The sequence below is a fragment of the Grampus griseus genome (genome assembly GCF_964374135.1).
Source record: "Grampus griseus genome assembly, chromosome: 14".
Taxonomy (NCBI): domain Eukaryota; kingdom Metazoa; phylum Chordata; class Mammalia; order Artiodactyla; family Delphinidae; genus Grampus; species Grampus griseus.
In genome coordinates, this window is record NC_139008.1 from 35,338,271 (window position 1) to 35,344,522 (window position 6,252).

Here is a 6,252-nt window from a genome sequence, read left to right on the forward strand (position 1 = left end):
CATAAAATGGGAAAAGAACACTCCTGCCCCAGCCCTGGTTCCCATCAGGAAAGCAGCAGGTGAGTGGGGGCTTCTTACTTCTTCTGTGCTCACAGGAGTGGGGCAGGAGCTTGGTGCACCTGACCTGGGAACAGCAGAGTGGGGACATATCTGGTATATACGTCACGGGATGTTCTCCGGCTTCAGGTCAGGTCAGAGGGCAACAGAATCACCCAGGTGAAGGGGACTACCAGAGACTCTTAAGTTCTCCAGGAGGACAAGGCAATAGGGGAGGAAAAGGCATTACAGGCTGCGGGAAGAGCACGTAAGAGCTCAGAGTGAAAAGTGCCCAACATGTGTGGGAAGAAGTTTTCAGTTGCTGGAATATACGGTGCAAACGGACAAGACCGTGAAGGGTCCTGAACGCCAAGTTGAGGAGCTTGGCTCACCCAGCAGACGAGGTTTACGCTAAACGCTGCACGAAACAGCAGCTCCCTCCGAATCCTGACTGCCTCCACGTCCGTTTCTTGGCTGCAGCCCGTTAGCCCCGCCCAAAGCTCCGACCCCCACCCCTTCCTGCCGCCGGTCAGCCGGTTGTTATGACAACTAGACGCCAAAGTCCTCCTGGGTCAGGCTTTTAAATTCTAAAGGTCGGAAACAGGAAACCCATCGTGCGTCCTCCCACCGATCCCCAACTCGTTTCCCTAGCCCCCACCCCGTCCAACTCCCAACATTTATCTCCGCAGCTGCGGCAAGCCCGAGGCCGTTCACCTCGGCCTCAGCCTCCCCGCCTGGCGCGGTCCAGACAGGGATATAAACAGGCTCCAGCGCGTCCCTCCGGTCCTGTTCTCCCCTTTGGGCCGCGGCGTAATTACTGAGGCTGTCGCTGCCTTCGGAATCCCCGCTCGGCAGAGTATTATACTACGGCACTGCCAACTCCTTCCCACCCCCCGCTCTTCTTTCGGGACTTGGAGCGTCCTGTCTCTCCTGAAACTCGATTGGTTTCCCTGGCCAGCGGAGGGGCGCGGTAGGGCGAAATCCCCCTGCTCATTGGATGCCGCCGACGTCACACAGCGAGCTGGGCGGGCTGACCGGGAGGTCCGGGTGCGGGACGGACGAATTCCACAGCGCCCGGGGGACCCGCGAGCGTCCCGGCGTGCTCCGCGCCTCTCGCAACCACTTCCGGGGCGGGAGCGGGGCCGCTGGGTCCGCGCGCTGTGGCGGCGGCCGGCGTGGAGGGACCCCGGACGGGCGCAGCTGAGGGAGCGCGGCGGAAAGTGGGCAGGGGTAGACGGCTGCGGCGGCGGCGGCGGCTGCGGCGGCGGCAGCGGCAGCGGCAGCCCCAGGGCTGCCCGCGGCCCGAGGTCCAGCGCAGGTAGGCTCCGCGGCGGCCCTGCCCCGCCTGGTGTCCTCACCTGCTGCGCACTCTCGGGGCGTCAGAGCAGTGCCGCTGGCTCGCCGCTTGAGTTTATGACTCCGAGCATCCGCTTTGCCGCTGGGGAGCGGGGACGATAAAGCCACGTGCGGTGTAGGGTTACTGGGAGGAGGTGTCAGTGCTTGGGTAGTTCCCTAGGTTACCCTCCCAAGGGCCTGAGAATGAGGTTGGGATACCCGGGGCCAGCGGAAGGCCCACGACCCGGTGCGGGACGCGGTGCCCTCCGGCTTTCACAGACCTCCTCCCTGTGGACGCCACGGTCAGCAGCAACGTCATTTTTTTGTTATTGTTGTTAATTTTTTTGTTTGTTTTTTGTTTTGCTTTAAAAGTAACGAATACTTAGCATTTTACAGAATGGACAGAACACAAAGGTAAAAGGAAAATCAAAGGGTTGCGTTCCTAGTGCTACTTCCTGGAAATAAATCCTGGAAGCGATATGCAGAAGATTTTCTACAAGTATACGTGATGTATGTGTGAATACAATTTTGTTCGTAAGGAGTACCCCATCATCGTAGAGCATCTGGCATGCGGCAGGGTGATAAAGGAAGTAATAGTATTGGGTTGGCCAAAACGTTCTTTCGGGTTTTAAGTAAAAGTAAAAGACACATTTTTCATTTTCACCAAGAACTTTATTGAACAACGTATTCAGTGTTTCGTTCTACTACTTTCTGCCATTTTTCAGGTAGCTTCATTATTCCATCTTCCCAAAACTTTTAATCTTTTGAGCAAAGAACTGTTCCAGATGCCTTTTAGTCTTACAGGGAATTGAAATTTTTTTCCCAGTATGAGAATTTTGTAAAGACTGAAATAAATAGAGATCTGAAGATGCGATGTCTGGTGAATATGGTGGATGAATCAGAACTTCCTAGCTAAGCTGTAACAGTTTTTGCCTGGTCATCAAAGAAACACATGATCATGTGGTATCCTGATAGAAGATTATGCGTTTTCTGTTGACTGATTCTAGACGCTTTTCATAGAGTGCTGCTTTTAGTTGGTCTAATTGGGAGCAGAACTTGTAGGAATTAATCGTTTGGTTTTCCAAAAGGAGCTCAAATAGAGGACTCCCTTCCAATCCCACCATATACACAACATCACCTTCTTTGGATGAATATCGGCCTTTGGTGTGGTTGGTGGTGGTTCATTTCGCTTGCCCCACGATCTCTTCCATTCCACATTATTGTACAGTGTCCAGTTTTCATCACCTGTCACAATTTGTTTTATTTTATTTTTTTTATTTTGTAAAAATGTTTATTTATTTTTGGCTGCATCAGGTCTTAGTTGCGGCGTGTGGGATCTTTCACTGTGGCACGTGGGCTCTGTAGTTGCATCATGTGGGCTCTTCAGTTGTGGTGCACGGGCTTCGTTGCCCTGTGCGGCATGTGGGATCTTAGTTCCCCGATCAGGGATGGAACCTGCATCTCCTGCATTGGAAGGCAGATTCTCAACCACTGGACCACCAGGGAAGTCCCCACAATTTGTTTTAAAAATGGAACGTTTTAGTTATGTTTAAGTAAGAATCACGTGTGGAAATACAGTCAAGAAGGTTTTATTCGCTTAACTTACGTGGAACATCAAAGCAATTAACATAACCAAGCTGGTGCAAATGATTTTCAGTGCTTGATTTGGATATTTTGAGTATGTCGGCTATCTCCCACGTGGTATAATGTTGATGATTCTCAGTTAATGTCTCGATTTGATCACCATCAACTTCAACTGGTCTACCTGACCTTGGAGCATCATCCAGTGAGAAATCTCCAGCACGGAACTTCTCAAACCATTTTTGACATGTTCGATCAGTCACAGCACCTTTTCCATACACTGCAACGTTTCAGTTGTGTTTTTACCTTTCTTGAAATAATAAAGCATGCTGAAAATGTTGCTTTTTTGTCTTCCATCTTCATTGTTAAAATGGCTACACAAAAATTCACCTATTTTGATAAGTTTTGTGTTTTTTTTTTTTTGCGGTACGCGGGCCTCTCACCGCTGTGGCCTCTTCCATTGCGGAGCACAGGCTCTGGACGCGCAGGCTCAGCGGCCATGGCTCACGGGCCCAGCCGCTCCGTGGCATGTGGGATCCTCCCGCACCAGGGCACGAACCCGTGTCCCCTGCATCGGCAGGCGGGCTCTCAACCACTGCACCACCAGGGAAGCCTGATAAAGTTTTTTTTAAATGCACGCTGATATGGCAGCTGTCACAATACAGTCTAACAAAATTGTTTCAAATGAAGTTAAAGACAACTAAGTGCTACTAGAGCCATCTTATGGAAAAAAACCAAACGGACATTTTGGCCAACCCAATAGCTTTATGGTCTCTTGGCATCCGAGTTCTCCCTCCATGGGCTTCTGGAGTGGGGGTCTGATTCTGATTGCCGCTCAGCGTTCTGGAAGGTGTCAGACAGGTGAGCCTCCAATAGAAGGAGAGAGAACATGGGTCCCACCCTGGAAGAGGCATTTGGAGTAGAAGAAACACACCCAAAGAAGGCTTGAGGGGTGTATTGAAAGGAGTGCTGAACTGACAGTCATCTTATTTGAATTCTTATCCAGGCTCTGTGGCCTGGACTGTTCAGCTTGGGGGTTCCCACCTGAAAATTGAGAGAGCTGATTGTTCTCAGGCCCTGCCAGTGTGGACAGGTGGTTCCAGGAAGCAGGGCTTTGCCCTGAACTTTGTTACACTTACTCTGGCCAGGGGCCGACAGATTCTTTGTCCCCCAGATTGGTGGCTTGTTTGTTGTTTGGCCATCTTGGCTGTATCTCATGCTTGGAAGCATTTGTTAGTAGAGGTGGATGTGCTAATGGCATCTGTGAACCGCTGTGGTACCTTTAGGCCATCTGAACATGAAGGGGTTTTCTTTGTTTTCTCCTTCTCTTGCTTTTCTACACCTTGGTCTTTGTTCTTTCCCCCCAGAGTAGAACAGGAGACAATTGTCACTCCAGAACTAAGGGTTCTGCTAGGAAGCTGATGACTTGGGCTTGATGGGTTAGGATTCCTAGAATGAAGGGCTCTTCATCCTGCTGTTGTCCCATCTTGGGGAAAGTGTCACCCAACAAATTAACCAGTCTATCCCATTCCCCCTAGTCTCTCCCACATTCAAGGGATGCATAGGTAGATTCCTAGTCAGTTAGCACTGGTCACATCCTGGTTTCTGTGTTGGGGCTTTCTTTCCGTTTGTTTCAAAATTTGTTTTTAAAATTTATATACAGTAAATTTACTCATTTTGGTGTTCAGGTTTATGAGTTTTGATAAATGTATAGAGTCATATGTCCATCAATCAAGATACAGAACAGGGGCTTCCCTGGTGGCGCAGTGGTTGAGAGTCCGCCTGCCGATGCGGTGGACACGGGTTCGTGCCCCGGTCCGGGAAGATCCCACGTGCCGCGGAGCGGCTGGGCCCATGGGCCATGGCCGCTGGGCCTGCGCGTCCAGAGCCTGTGCTCCACAACGGGAGAGGCCACGACAGTGAGAGGCCCGCGTACTGCAAAAAAAAAAAAAAAAACCCAAAAAACAGAACAAGTCTGTCGTCCCCAAATTCCCTCTTGCAGTCCCTTTGTGGGACCCCCACTCCTAACCCTTATTACCACTGATCTATCCTCCTTTAGTTTTATCCTTTTTTTATTAAAAAAATTTTTTTTAACTCATGCACTTGTATTGTTTATTTATTTACTTATTTTGACCACGCCTCATGGCATGTGGGATCTTAGTTCCCCTACCAGGGATCGAACCCGCGCCCCCTGCATTGGAAGCATGGAGTCCTAACCACTGGACCGCCAGGGAAGTCCCCCCTTTAGTTTTATCTTTTCTAGAAAGTCCTGTAAATGGAATCATACAGTAGGCAGCGTTTTGAGTCTGGCTCACACTTGGCATAATGCGTTTGAGATTCGTTCATGTGTTGTGTGTATCACCTGTTTATTTCTTCTGCTTATGGCTGAGTAGTGTTCCACTGTGTGGACGTGCCACTGTTTGTCCATTCTGCCATGTGTTTTTAACCGCAGTCCTTGGAAATATCATGTCCCCATTAAACAGTAAGGAACTAGGGGTTGGAGATGCTAAGTAGCAGAGCTAAATTTTGATCTAATTCCAAGTCCAGGGCTCTTTATTTTTTTTAATTTTATGTATTTATTTTTGGCTGCGTTGGGTCTTCCCCGCTGCATGCGGGCCCCTCCTAGCTGCAGTGAGCGGGGCCCACTCCCTGCTGCAGTGTACGGGTCTCCCACCGTGGCGGAGCCCCCCCTTCCTGCTGCGGAGCACGGGCTCCAGGCACATGGGCCTCAGCAGCTGTGGCACACAGGCCCAGCAGTTGTGCCCCACGGGCTCCAGAGCGCAGGTTCACGGGCTCAGTTGCTCCGCGGCATGCGGGATTCTCCCAGACCAGGGATCGAGCCTGTGTCCCCCACATTGGCAGGTGGACTCTCAACCACTGCGCCACCCGGGAAGCCCCAGAGTTCTTTTTCACCACATCTGAGAGTTGATTTGGTCCACTGACCTAATTACCATTTCTCTGCTTCCCATCCAAGAGGTTGTCAGGCTCCTTGAGTTCCCTTTCTAGAATGTGGGGCCTGGGGGTCATAAAGGAAAATATATGCCACAGTTTATGACACAATATGTGCTCCTCTTTTTCTGTCTAGTGACAGACTCACCAGTACTAGCATGATGGAGCTGCCCGAACCATACAATTTTTTTTTCTTTTTGGCTGCACTGCAGGGCTTGTGGGATCTTAGATCTCTGACCAGGGATCGAACCCAGGCCCCCTGCATTGGGAGCGTGGAAACTTAACCACTGGACCACAAGGGAATTCCCGCATACGATATTTATTGAAAGGAAGTTGTCTGGTCAGTCCCCG